The sequence below is a fragment of the Benincasa hispida genome, chromosome 7 (assembly GCF_009727055.1).
Source record: "Benincasa hispida cultivar B227 chromosome 7, ASM972705v1, whole genome shotgun sequence".
NCBI classification, from domain to species: domain Eukaryota; kingdom Viridiplantae; phylum Streptophyta; class Magnoliopsida; order Cucurbitales; family Cucurbitaceae; genus Benincasa; species Benincasa hispida.
In genome coordinates, this window is record NC_052355.1 from 14,564,114 (window position 1) to 14,576,220 (window position 12,107).

The following is a 12,107-nucleotide window of genomic DNA, read 5'->3' on the forward strand; positions in this document are numbered from 1 at the left end:
CACCAAGCAAGAGTGCATCTCAGACTCCACCATGGAGGCTGAGTATGTAACAGCTTGTGAAGCTGCTAAGGAAGCCGTTTGGCTTAGGAAATTCTTGACTGATCTGGAAGTTGTTCCAGACATGTCAAAGCCCATCACACTTTATTGTGATAATAGTGGTGCTGTGGCTAATTCTCAAGAGCTTAGGAGTCATAAGTGCGAGAAGCATATAGAGCGAAAGTATCATCTCATCCGAGAGATTGTGCATCGAGGGGACGTGATTGTCACGCAAATAGCTTCAATCCGTTTACAAAGGCCTTCATGGCTACAGTGTTTGAAGGTCACCTGTAGAGTATGGGTCTATGAGCAGGCCATGTCTGGACTAGAGTAAGTGGGAGATATTGTACTGGCACATGTTATGTGAAAGTTTATTATTTGTGTACTTTATATTTTGATTATATTGTTCACCCCACCAGCTTTAGGTCAACTGGGAGATTGTTGGGGTTGATGCCCTAAATCTCGTAGGGTTTTATAGTTTGTAAACATTGTTCAACAAACTCATTTTGTATTTAATAAAATATTTGATATTTTATTCATTGTCTATAAAATATGTGATATTTTAGTTGCACTAACCACGAACCAATAAACTAACATCAAAGGTTATCTTTCACCAGGATGACCATAGGTAACATGACCTAAATCCTGAGTGAGTTGTGAACTTCTACCTATGAGGGCGGTCCTTTGATTTGTATGGGTGAAAGTGGCTAGATCACCGATTCAATAAGCCTACCATTTTGGGGATTCGTATGATTGGGGAGTTAGGAACACAGATACACAAGATGGAATTCACTCATTCCCTGAGGCATGGGTAAGTAGGTAAATTACTCCCTTAAGGGCTAATTCCGGGTTTTGAATAATGTGGCGCCACACCCTCTCCTGGCTCGAGAAGGGTTCAGTCATAGTAGGACTATGATATATTATTCATCAAAGGGATCGATGGTACTTAAGGAGTTAGATGTAACTACAGGGGCAAAATGGCAATTTGGCCCAACTGTAATTATGAACAATTTATGAAGGGTCATTGTACTGTCGATTGGTTATATCCAATGAACACAAAAATATATTTGTTGTGTGAAGAGTGTAGTTGTCGGTCTTTAGTGGAGTGCCAACAGTAAACGGATGGTGAATAATGTAATTAAAGAGTTTAATTAATTATTCATGTACCATTGGAGCTTCAAGCTACAGGTTCATGAGGTCCCTTGGTAGCTCAATAGGATTTAGTTGAGAATTAGTTTTTGGATTAATTTGAATTGTTCAAATGAATAGAGGGATTTAATTATATATGATATAATTAAAGTTTTTCAATTATATGTGATATAATTGTCATAATATATTTGATACGTTATAGCTTAACGGGAGGAAATAAATACTTGAATGAAATTCAAATATATTTTTTATGAATTGGATTCATAGTTGTTAAATTTAACATCAATGTGATTTATATTAAATGCCATATAATAGAGAAAATAAACTAGAGTTTATATTATATATGATACAATATTAAAACTATAAGTTATATGTTTTGTTTGATATAACATATAATATAATATATATATAATATGATAAGTTAGTTATCATATTAAATTTATATTATTATTATTATTTTGATAATAAGGAAGGGAGTTACAAATCCCTTCCCCATCTTTTCTCTCCACCCACATTAGTGGGAGTGGTTATTTTGATGGCAAGTAGAAATAGAAAAATGTTTTCTTCTTCTTGGTTGCTATTGGCGAATAATGATTGAGAAAGAAAAAGGACAAAAGTGTTCTGTGGCTTTTGAGTTTAGTGTGAGAGTAATCGATTTTCCTCCTCCACCTTAAGCTTTCCCCTCTTAACGAAAATAACCAGAGCCCACCATTCCTGTGTTCTCACCCTGAGAATACCAAGGTTTCTATTGTGGTATGTTCGGTTTTATTTCAAGGCTTATCTTGAAGAAGGTTTTCAAGTTGTTCATGATTGTTTGAGGGAAAAACGCAAAGAAAAATTCTTCAAAGGTGAGGTTTCTTGAAACCCTTTTATTTTAAAGCATGCTGTAATTTAGTTGTAAATGCATATCTAGTTGCTTGTTTACTGTAAAACTTTGTATTCAATAAATTATGGAATTTGGTCGATCCGCTTCCGCTTAAGGTTCTCCTCATTTGAGTTCCATCAGTAATGCAGTAGACGTGATTTATGTTAAGGGATCTAGTGAGAATTGAACTTTAGGTACAAGTTAGGTTATGGCACCTAAACTCAGAGTAAAAAGTAAGGTTAGATGAGGGGTTTAGGATCCCCAAATATAGAATCCACAAGTTCAGGATCCTTCCGCATCAGGATTACCGAAGGGTGGAGCCAGTGGAAGTTAGGATGTCCCGGTAGTTCCAAACCCACTTATGGCTCAAGTGGATGAGAAGACAATGGAAACAAGAATTGAGGAAGCTGTTACATGATCTTTGATGGAGAGGATACAAGAATTGATCCACAGTGAAATTACAGGGCAAACAGCTCAAAATCAGACTTAGTAGGAACCGATACCATCGGTATAGGTGCAACCGACCCAGCCACAGAATCAGAACATGTAGAACTTGTCCTTTGAAGCTAAACACTTGAGGGATTTCAAGAAATTTGACCCTCATACCTTCAATGGGTCATTGAAGGATCATACGAAGGCAGAGATGTGGGTGTCCTCTATCGAAAAAATCTTCCGTTACATGAGGTGTCCGGAGGAACACAATCTCTGATGTGTAGTTTTTATGTTGAAAAATAATGCAGAAATATGTGGTATTTAGCAGAGAATATGATTGACACAAGTGGAGGGCTTGCGTCTTGGGATCAGTTTAAAGAACGTTATTATGAAAAATATTTCTCTGCCAACACTCGGTATAACAAGCAAGCTGAATTCCTGAATTTGAAGAAAGGGTTATGTCAGTAGTGAAGTATAAGCAAGAATTTGACAAGTTATCCTATTTTGCCCTTGAGCTAGTTGCAACAGAGGCGATAAGGACAGAAAGGTTCGTTCTAGGCTTGAGGAGCGAATTTTGAGGTATGGTTCATGCTCTTGACCTCAAAACCTACGTTCCGACACTACAGGCAACTGTAAGGATCGATGCTGATTCCCAAGAGGGGGATGAGTATAAGAAGTCATTGGGGATTAGGACCTCTGCAGGACAGAAAAGGAAAGTAGAGCATAGGAATTCGGAGCCTCAGAAAAAGAGGCAGAACATAGGCAGAGCACCACGTAGTGGGGGCAGAAAGGCTTTCAATTTGTACGACATGTGGTAAACGTCATTGAGGACGTTGTATAGCTGGAACTAGAGTTATTTTTTCAATGTGGCTAGAGAAGGCATATGTCGGAGAAGTGTCCCAAGAGAAATGTATATGAAAATAGGGGCCAGTCCGCGAGCTCGGATCAGGGAGGCTCGAGCTGTCAATAGTAGCAGGGTAGAGTGTACTCCACCACTCGACGAGAGGTTGAGAAGTCTGGCACAATTGTGATAGGTACGCTCTCAATCTTTGGACACTATGCATTGGTTTGTTTGACTCTGATTCATCTCACCCATTCATATTGTTAGCATTTTTAAAACATGCCATGTGAGAGTCAGAACCCTTACAGTATGTTCTATTTGTTTCCACTTCATTAGGAGAAATCATGTTAGCTACTGAAAAGATAAAGGTATATCAGGTAGAAATAGAAAACCATAAATTAGATGTGACCTTGACAGTTCTAAACATGCGTGATTTTTATGTGATACTGGGCATGGATTTTCTAGCTGCTTGTCATGCCAGCATAGACTGCTTCTGTAAGGAGGTTATTTTTAACCCTCCTATGGAGGCCAACTTTATGTTTAAAGGGGCTCGGACTGTGGTCCTACCCAATGTGCAGTTATGAAAGCCAATCAGTTATTTAACCAAGGTACCTAGAGTATCTTGGCCAGTGTGGTTGACAATAGAGAGGTTGACATCTCTTTGACCTCAGTGCCAGTAGTGAGACACTAGATGTTTTCTGAGAGGATCAAGTTTGCCGCCACATCAGGAGATAGATGTTACTATGGAGTTGGAGCTAGGCAGAACTTCTTTCTCGAAAGCTTCATACAAAATGGCTCTGGCAGAATTGAAAGCACTTATGATTCACTTGCAGAAATTGCTGGATAAGGTTTCATACACCCTAGTGTGTTACCGTGGGGTGCACTAGTACCTTTTGTGAAAAAAAAATGGATCATTGCGTCTTTGCATTGACTACAGGGAGTTGAATAAAGTGACTATCAAGAATAAGTATCCACTTTCCAAGATTGATGACTTGTTCGACTAGTTGTAGGGAGCTACAATATTCTTAAGGATTGACCTTCAGTCAGGTTATCATCAGATGAGGATAAAGGAAAATGGTATACCAAAAACAACATTTCATTCGAGGTATGGGCATTACGAGTTCGTCATAATGTCGTTCTATTTGATGAATGCTCCAAAAGTATTTATGGACCTAATGAGTAGGGTGTTCAAAGAATTCCTTGAAACTTTTGTGATAGTTTTCATAGATGATATCTTTGTTTACTCCAAGACAGAGGTAGAACATGATGGGCATTTATGGAAAGCTTTGGAGACTTTATGGGCGAATAAGTTATATGCTATGTTTTCTAAGTGTGAGTTTTGGTTGAGGTAGGTGTCCTTTCTAGGACATGTGGTATCAAAGGAAGGAGTCTCCGTTGATCTGCAAAGATTGAGGTAGTTACAAGTTGGCTTTGTCCAACCATAGTCAGTGAGGTGCGCAGTTTCCTGGGGTTAGTAGGCTACTACTAGTGATTTGTGAAGGATTTTTCTCACATAGTCACTCCCTTGACTCAGTTGACTAGAAAAGGAACTTTCTTTGTTTGGAGTAAGGCTTGTGAGAATAGTTTCCAACATCTCAAACAAAAGTTGGTTTCACCTCCAATTCTTACAGTGCTAGACGGATTAGGTGGTTTTGTTATTTACAGTGACGCCTCCAAGAAAGGGTTGGTGTGCGTGCTAATGCATCAGAGGAAGGTAGTTGCTTATGCTTCTCGTTAGTTGAAGAACCATGAATGGAACTATCCCACAAATGATTTGGAATTGGAAGTATTGGTTTTTGCCTTAAAGATCTAGAGGCATTATTTATAAGGAGAGAATACAATTTTTCACTACCACTGATGCATTGCAAATATGATGAAATAATGGTGTATATTGCGATGGTGATGTAGGTGTTAAACATGCAAGTTTTCCTAGCAAGATCCAAGTATAAATCCTATTAGGTTGTCTGGTAAGCCAGGGTCGAACGTAGGGACTATGGAGACAGTATGCGATGGTAATTTCAGATTACTTTGCGTTGACAAATAAAATAATGAGTTGGTTGGTATGTTTGTTTAAGGTATAGATTCTATACGGCGGAATTGAGAAAAGAGTTAATAACAATGAAAGTTACAATAAGTATGTGGGGGAACGGGTTGAGAAGGGATTTAGCTAGCACTTCCTGAGATTGTGTTCAAGCTATGCGATCAAGCTACACACACACAACAACAATTAATCTTCCAATGTAAATGCCATAACTCCTATTTCTAGGATGCATGTGATGTATGTGATGATGTCGATAGGACTTTTTCCTAAGTCTCTATTCTTGTCTAGGCGATGATGAATGATGCAGACATATACAAGGTGACCACATACTATCATATCCTATCTCTAGGGTGCATGTGATGTGTTAATAGCAAACAGAACTTATTCCTAAGTTTCTATCTCTTGATTATGCGATTCTAATCTGACTCCCCCGAGTCTAGATTCTAATCTGACTTTTCCAAGTCTAGATTCTATCCTTAGACCACCCTCCCAAGAATCTCTAAAGGATGAATGACGCATACATAATACAAGATGATCGCATAAAGTGAAGATCTTAGGTTATGCTAGCTAAGTGCTTCTCAACCCATTCGATAGTTTAGTTATTCATGCGTATTGTAAAGAGAGAAAACAAATATAGAGATGAAAATTCCATTTTATAAATAAGATTAGAATATAGAATGACAATGGAAAATAGGGATAGAGAGCCTGGTAGCAATGTCTTGCTTCCCAAGCCTTTTACACTGAGTTTTTCTCTACTCTGCCCAAAAGAATGTTCTTGCTTCCGCAAGAGTCGACCCTCTCTCTATTCTCAATGCTTCTCGGCACTCTTCCAAGCTAACCAGGACGATCTTTCGGCGTCTTCTCTCTTCTCTCACTTCTGCCTTCTAAGTATAAAAATTACAGACTACGACTATCTATGTATATGGCGAAGAAGAACTCCAAAATTATTAATAGCTGAACCCCTTTAATGAAGGTGGCCTTCGGTATTTATAGAGCTTCAGGGTCAAGAGCTTTTCTCTCAAATGAATGTACTGATGGGATGTCATTAATTCCCTGTTTGATGCGCCGATTAATTGTCACCGAAAAGTTGAGTGTACTTGCTACAGTTTGTTGTTAACGGCTTGTCAACTTAATTTGGATTCGACCGTCATCAACTTTCTTTCCCATCGTTATTTATTAAGTTTCCACCTTGATGTTTCGTCTCTATGCGGCCACCTTCTTGAGCAGATCTTCACGAACGCATATGATCGCATAATCTTGCAGCCGCAATCTTTTAATGCGTTTGGATGCTGAATTCCTTGAATCGCAATTTTTCCTTGCACCAACGCATTTTCCTACACAAAATACGTAACTTAACTGCTTAAATGCGATGGACACATGCGATCGCAATGTTCTCAACTTAATGCTTTTGGACATGATTTTACATATTTTTACTGTCGCAATCCTACATTGTTTTATGTCTTTGCATTGTAATAACGTGCACTTCTGCTCGTTATTAACCACAAGAGTTTAGACATGATACAACGTAGGTGGTTAGAATTGGTGAAGCATTATAATTGTGAGATTTTGTACCACCTAGGAAAGACAAATGTAGTGGCAGATGCTCTAAGTAGAAAGGTAGCCCATTTGGCCGCCCTGATTACTGGACAGACTCATATATGAAAAAAGACCTTGAGTGGGTTGAGATTACAGTTGGCTCAGTTATCGGTGCAACCGACCTTGAGGCAGAGGATTATTGAGGTTCAACAGGGCGATCCTTATACCAAACGACGAACAGTGACCTTAAGAACGATTTGTTGTTGGAAAGCTAAAATAGTTACACACAGGTATCAATGATAATTACAACATCTCTGGAGCAATAGCCATAAAGGATTATGTGAGCTAGAAACTTGGTAAAGCGTTGCTACTGGTGGAATTACATAAAAAGAGAGTTAGCCGAGTTTATCAGTAAGTGCTTAGTCTGTCAGCAAGTGAAAGCTCCAAGGTAGAAGCCAGCAGGCTTGTTGCAGCCCTTAAGCGTACCAGAGTTAAAGTGGGAGCATGTATCTATGGTCTTCATCATGGGGTTACCCCAAACAACAAAGGGCTTTACTGTAATTTGGGTTGTAAGAAACATGCTTACTAAGCTAGCACATTTCATTTCAGGGAAGTCTACTTTTTTAGTGAGTAAGTGGGTGCAGATATACATGAAAAAGGTGGTGAGGTTGCATGCAGTACTTGTGTCCATTGTGTCAGATAGAGACCCTAGCTTTACATCTAACTTTTTGAAGAGTCTTCAAATTGTGTTAGGTACTCGATTGGATTTTAGTACAGTTTTTCACCCACAAACTGATGGACAGACAAAACGTTTGAACAAGACATGGGAGGATATGTTGCGCGCTTGTGCGATAGAGTTTTTAGGGAGTTGGGATACTTACCTGCATTTGATGGAGTTTGGTGAGAGGAAGTTGCTAGGGCCTGAGCTAGTGCAAAACATGAATGAGGCAATACAGAAGATTAGAGCTTGAATGCAAACAACTCAGAGTAGACAGAAAAGTTATGTCGATGATAGGCGTAAAGACCTTGAGTTTGAAACTGGTGATAAGGTGTTCTTAAAAGTGGCAAGACTTTGAACCATTACAGTTGAATGAAAACTTGAGTTATGAAGAGAAGCCTGTAGGAATTCTCGCCAGGAAGGTGAAGACCTTACGCAACAGGGAGATAGCACTTACGAAAGTTCTGTGGCAGAATCACCAGTTTGAGAGCCCAGTACTCAAGCTCTTTTGGGAATGAACTTTCGAGAAGTTCTTTGAGGAGGGAAGAATGTAACGTCCCACGTTTGTTAGTAATTTAAGTTTGCTATTTTGTAAGATTTGAGAATATTTAGAATTTTGGAAGTTAAATTGAATTACTGTAAAAGGATAATTAAATTTTATTATTTGTTTAGAAGGAAAATTTGAAATTTATATTTGATTAAAGGAAGGTTTGGGATTTAGGTCACATTATTTCAATTTTAGTTTATTTCAGAGAATTAAAATTTAGGAAAGATATTTGGAATCAAATCGAATCGATTAATTGAGATAGTTGGTTTAAATTACTTTCCCAAAAAGATTTGGGTTTTAATTAAAAAAATGGATTTTGAAGAGAAAAAGGAAAGGGAATGACATATATATATATATATTTATATATATATGTGTATGTTGGAACGGAAAGAAATAATAATAAAAAACTTTACAATCTCTCTCTCCCTCTCTCTTACGCGTGCACCACCTCCCTCTCATCCCCCCGCTCCTGGCTAAAATTTTCTTTTTGTATTCTCCGTTTAAGCCCTAGTCATTGATAATGGACAGAAATGCACGTTATTACAGTGCTAAGTTATTAAACAATGCAGGTTTGCATTGATAAAAATATACAAGATTGCGTCCAAAAGCATTAAGTTCACAATATTGCAATCGCATGCGTCAATCGCATTAAAATAGTTAACTTATGTATTTTTTTTGGAGAATATGCATTGATGCAAGACAAAAAATGCGATCCAAAGAAATCAACGGCCAAGCGCATCGAGAAATTGCGTTAAAGCAAGGCTAAACGAGCGCATCAAGAGATTGCGTTAACGCAAGGCCACATCAAAAGATTGTGTCACTGCAAGGCCATGCGGTGATTTGTGCTCACAAATATCTGCTCAAGAAGGTTGCCGCATAGAACCAGTGCAACTTGGTGGGCACATCTGGGTGAAAAGCATAATAAATCACGATGGGACAGAAAGCTGATGACGGTTGATTTCGAATTAAGTGGACAAGCCGTTACTGTAGCAAGTACACTCAACTTTTCGGTAACAAATATTTGGTGCTTCAGATAGAGAATTAATGCCATCTCATCAGTGCAATCATAAGAGAGAAGAAGCCTTTCACCCCGAAGCTCTATAAATACCAGAGGCCACCTTCAGTAAAGGAGTTCGACTAGTTAGACAGTTGGAGAGTTAGACATAGATAATTTTCTTAGCCTTTTTCATAGTTTTTATTTTACTTAGAAGGCAGAGCGAGAGAAGGGAAGAGATGCCAGAAGATCGCTCTAGTCAGCTCGAGAGAGAACCCAAAAGGCGTGGAAAAATAGAGAGAGGACCAACTCTAGCGAGAGCGAGATTATCTTTTAAGCAGAATAGAGAAAACAGTGTAAAAGCCTTGGGAAGCAAGACATTGCTACCAGGCTCTTTATTCTTATTCCGCATTGTTATTCTGTATTTCAATTCTATATCTATAAAATGGAACTTGCTTATCTATATCTGTTCACTCTCTTAAAAGCATGCATGAGTAGCTAAACTTATCAAATGGGTTGAAAACAACTTAGCTAACATGACCTAGGATTTTCATTGCATGTGATCATTTTGTCTTATGTTGCGCTCAACACCCATTTAGAGCTACTCGAGAGAGAGTCTAAAGAAAGAACCTAAGACTTGAGAGAGCTAGGTTAGAATCTAGACTTGAGAGAGCAAGATTATATTTGCATAAGCAAGAGATGGAGACTTAGAGATAAGCTCTGTTTGCCAACATGCATCGCATGCACCCTAGAGATAGGTTGTGGTATTATGCGGTCGCCTTGTGTGTGTGTGTCATTCGTCATCGCATAGACAAGAATAGAGGTTTATATGTAGGCCTTATAGACTTATCGCATATATCGCATGCGTTCTAAAACTAGAAGCCGTAGCATTTGCGTTGAGAGATGATTTGCTATTGTATGTTTGTTGCATGATCGTATAACATGAACACAATCCTACGAAGTGTTAACTAAACCCCTTCTCAACCCGTTCCCCGCATATTCATCATATCTTCCATAGTGTTAACTCTTTTCTTAACTCCACCGTATACATTTTCTTTACCGCAAACAATAACCCAACATCTCTTTGATTTATTGGTTACCGCAAAGTCATCTTAAAAATTATTACCACATATTGTTTTCCTTAGTCCCTGAGTTCGACCCTAGACTTACCAGGAAACTTAGTGAGATTTATACTTGGATTCTGCTAAGAAAATTTGTTGCACAACGCATTTCCCATCACCACAATTCCTTTCATTTTCTATCACCGCAATTTCGTTTCATTTTATCACCGCATAAAATAATGCATTAGTCATTGCCCCCTATTCTAGCCACTGCCTTCAACCAGCCGTGCCGCCTGAATCAGTCGCTCGTTCACCCGGATCTGAAGTCGTCTGTGTAACACCCCAAATTTTGTTTGTAATGTAATTTTAGTATTTTCTAATATTTGAGGACATTTTTGGAATTTTTGAAATTTAAATTTAATTATCGAGATTTAATTGCTAAGAAAAGGGGTGTTTCAATTTAATTGTTGATCAAAGGAAAATTGTGGGAGTTAGCATCGAACGCTGCCATCTATGTCACCAGGGCCATCCGTCTGCCATTTGTTTCACTAGAGCGCATCGAGCGCTGCCATCTGTCACTCGTGCACGCCCCTAGCCAACGACAGCACCCGCGATCAGCCGCCGCGCCTTGTGCTGCCGCAGCTGGTTAGCCCACCCCACCGACAGTCGTCGCCCTTCAGTTGTCAGCGCTATTTCCTCCAGTCATGTCCACTGCTGCCGCCATCATTGGGTTTCCCCGGATCTAGAGGTTTTGGGTGAGTTGGTGTTTTTGGTTTTCAATTAAATCTCTAGGCCATGATGTTGTTCTACAATCTCTTGATACGCTTCGTTTAGGTTTAAAGTGGAGTTATAGGAGAAGCTTGGAAGTCAGATGGGTGCTGTCGAGGAGGGTGTTGGGGTTGATGCCCTAAAGTCTCGTGTCCTGTAGCTTGTAAACAACTTGTACGAACGCTTGTGTTGTATAATATATGATATTTACTTCACATCTTGTTTTTTTTGCTCAGTTGCATGTTTTATTTGCTTTACCACAAATCAATAAACATAAAATCCCTGGTTATCTGTATGTAGCTTAAGCATGTATGTGCTGACATACAAGTGGATCATGTCTTGAGTGATAACTAAAATGGTCTATAGTATATGGATATAGGAGGGAAACCTTATCCTGGTAACGCTACGGATGCAACCCGCTTTGTGGAATGGTCACAAGTGTTGTGACTCGTCACAAATGGTCTGATCCTGATCATTCGTGTAGGGGACATGCGAGCGGGGGCATCCTATACAAAGAGTTTGTATAAGACCTGACCATGAAGTGTTAACGTCTTGTTATATAACACCATTAACTACTGGGTCACTCCACTAAAGCCTGTAGTTGCACTCCCCTCACTGTAGATCTATTGTGTTCACTCGATATAATCATGATTAGTAAGTTGGCCCTTTACAGGTTGTTCGTAATAACGACTGGGTCAAATGCTGTTCTCCCTCGAAATTATGTCTTGCTCCTTATGTTCCACTGATCCTCTAATGAACAATTGGTTTGTGATGCAATCACTAGACCAGATCCCTCTCAGGCCAATAAGAGGGTGAGGCCCCTTGTCCAAGACTTGGATTCAGTACTCAAGAGAACAACCTTCCTTCTATCCCTAAACCGGATCACTGTAGATCGATTGTGTCCACTCAATATTACCATGATTAGTAAGTCGACCCTTCACAGGTTGTTCGTAATAACGGCAAGGTCAAATGTTGTTTCACCCCTGAAATTACGTCTTGCTCTTTAAGTTCCACTGATTCTCTAATGAACAATTGGTTTGTGATGGAATCACTAAACCGGATCCCTCTTATGCTAATAAGAGGGTGGGGCCCCTTGTTCAAGACCTGGATTCAGTACTC